Source organism: Temnothorax nylanderi, unplaced genomic scaffold (assembly GCF_030848795.1).
Source record: "Temnothorax nylanderi isolate EJ_2023f unplaced genomic scaffold, tnyl_v1.0 TNYL_tig0270_pilon, whole genome shotgun sequence".
NCBI lineage: Eukaryota > Metazoa > Arthropoda > Insecta > Hymenoptera > Formicidae > Temnothorax > Temnothorax nylanderi.
Window position 1 is genome coordinate 255,001 of NW_027249332.1, and position 2,909 is coordinate 257,909.

The window sequence follows — 2,909 nt, forward strand, 5'->3', positions numbered from 1 at the left end:
TCACAACACTCAATCTGCACTTCTACGTGTCTGTGACGATATTAAGAGCGGAATTGACAACAGACTAATTACATTAATGATTCTATTTGATTTTAGTAAGGCATTCGATACTGTCCCACATCTAAGACTGCTCATCAAGTTGAAAGAAATCGGTTTTTCTGATGCGGTTCTCGCGTGGATTTTCTCTTATCTTACTGGCCGTTATCAAGCTGTAGTGGATGATGAGGGTAATTTTTCTGAATGGTTATACACGTCTTCAGGCGTTCCTCAGGGCTCTGTACTTGGCCCACTTTTATTCGCTCTTTACATTAATGACATTGGTGGAATCCTGTCTTTTGTTTATCATATGCTATTTGCTGATGATATACAAATATATCTGCAATGTTCTTTGGCTAATATTCGTCATGCTCTGGAGCTTATTTCAAGAGATGCAAATGCGTTGTTCAACTATGCCAACTTGAATGGTCTTAAACTTAATCCGGCTAAATCAAAGGTAATCATATTCGCTAGTAGGTCTTATACTAATGATATTGACCTCGACTGCTTGCCACCTATTATTGTAAACCAGACGCCTTTGCCCTTTGTAAGTGAAGTGAGGAATCTGGGCGTGACATTCATGTCTAATTTATCATGGAAAAAACATATCTTACATGTCTCTCAGAAGGTTCATCATGCTTTGTACAAGCTTAAGTTCAATAAAAATTCTCTTTCTATCGGGTTAAGGATAAAGCTAGTATTGTCTCTAATTATGCCTCATATCGACTACTGCTGTCTGGTTTATCATGGCTTGAGTGGAGAGTTGAACAATGCATTACAGAGACTTGTCAACTGTTGTATTCGTTTCATTTTTGATCTTAAGCGTGATGAACATATCACTCCGTTTAGACGCCAACTGAAGTGGCTTTCAGTTGAGAATAGGAGATTGTATTTTCTCGGCTGCCAAACGTTTCGTATACTTTATATGTCTTCTCCTTCTTATCTGAGGGAGCATTTCACTTTACTTGATCCATCGTTGAGGAGATCCGACCGTCATGCATCACAAACTTTTCATGTTCCTTCCCATAGAACAACCACATACAGAAACTCTTTTCATCTTTCCTCGATCTATTTCTGGCATTCTCTTCCTTGTAATATCACTTCGGCTTCTTCATTCCCTTCCTTCAAGAATCTTCTTAGGAAGTTTCTGCTTGCTAGCGAACTGTGATGCATTGGTCTGTCTTTCCTCAATTTCTTTTTTATTATTAGCTTTAAGTGCGTTAGTTCTTAGTTTTATTTCTTACTTGTTATATTAGTTTTAAGTGCGTTATTTTATACCGTAGTTATTCTATTTGTACTATCCAATATTGCAGTTTTCCTTGTTTCATTGCATTTCTAGTCTGCTAGTGCAATACACTGTGTAATTATGTATATTTGCCCTTTAGTCATGCTTGGGCATAATAAATCATATCATATCATATCATATCTCTCTCTCTCTCTCTCTCTCTCTCTCTCTCTCTCTCTCTCTCTCTCTCTCTCTCTCTCTCTCTCTCTCTCTCTCTCTCTCTCTCTCCTCTCTCTCTCTCTCTCTCTCTCCCCCCCCCTCCCTCCCCTCTCTCTCTCTCCCTCTCCCTCTCTCTCTCTCTCTCTCTCTCCTCTCTCTCTCTCTCTCTCTCTCTCTCTCTCTCTCTCTCTCTCTCTCTCTCTCTCTCTCTCTCTCTCTCTCTCGGGAGTTCCTAAGCTTTAAATTGAGATGTCAATGATTACTCTACGATTATTAGTTTCGAAGATATAAACGTTCAAAGTGTGACATGTTTTCGTTGCATCTACAAGAAATTTAACTAAACTTTCTAACGCTACTGTATCTAAACGGTAAAAAATAGAGAGTTCGGACTTGTTTTATCATAAATGGGACTTCTTAAGCTTTAAAATGAGATATCAATAATTACTCTACGATTATTAGTTTCGAAGATATAAACGTTCAAAGTGTGACATGTTTTCGTTGCATAGTCGCGTTCAATTGTTTCATCCGTGGGTACCCTCCCTACCGCGGAGAAAGACGTAGTTCTACGTCAATAACAATTTTACTTATCTTGTTATTTGTTATATGATACTCATGATCCAGCATCATTATTCATAGCTGTCTAATTAAATCAAGCCTTTATGATGTACTTATTACTTTAAGTGTGATAAAAAATTTATAACAATATTCAGAATTTATTGACATTGGTCTCTTAACTCTCTTATAAATCAATAAAACATTGAAGACGCTTTCACCGCGAAAGTTGGATTAATTCTCTGCCGAAATTTTTTATATTTTTTAAGGAAGAAATTTAAATTTGTTTTTAAATTTATTTTTTATAAGTTTGCTTTAACGTTTAAATTATGTACTGAGATATATATATATATATATATATATTAACCCTCCGTCTGACAACGTTATTTGGGATCTTTCTATTGACAACGTGGATCTGTCGCCTTTGACGTTATTTTCCCATAACCTTAAAGTATTTTAAAAAATCTTCAAAAATTCGTAAAACATCTGTGTGTTAACATTTTAGATAACGATTTTATATATAGTCATTTTGATAAACAACGTTTATTTAATATTTCCTGCCGGGCTTGCAAATTTTACGAGCAGATGTTGTTTTGGTTCGAACGCTGGTGACTGTCAAACGGAGAGCTAAGAAATTGTTAGGTTAATTGCAGGTATCATACCGTTCCGTATTGCTTTGTAACTACAATCAAACTTTATAATTACTACAACCAAATGAGTAACCAAATGAGATTGTTTAGTTAACTCGAAAAATTTACCAAATTTTGCTTGGTCAACCAAAAAATCACTACATTTTGCTATCGTAACAAAATTATTTATTATCTGTGAACAACTAAATTTTTTCGTTACCATTAGTATAACTTTTCTCTCAGTGTAC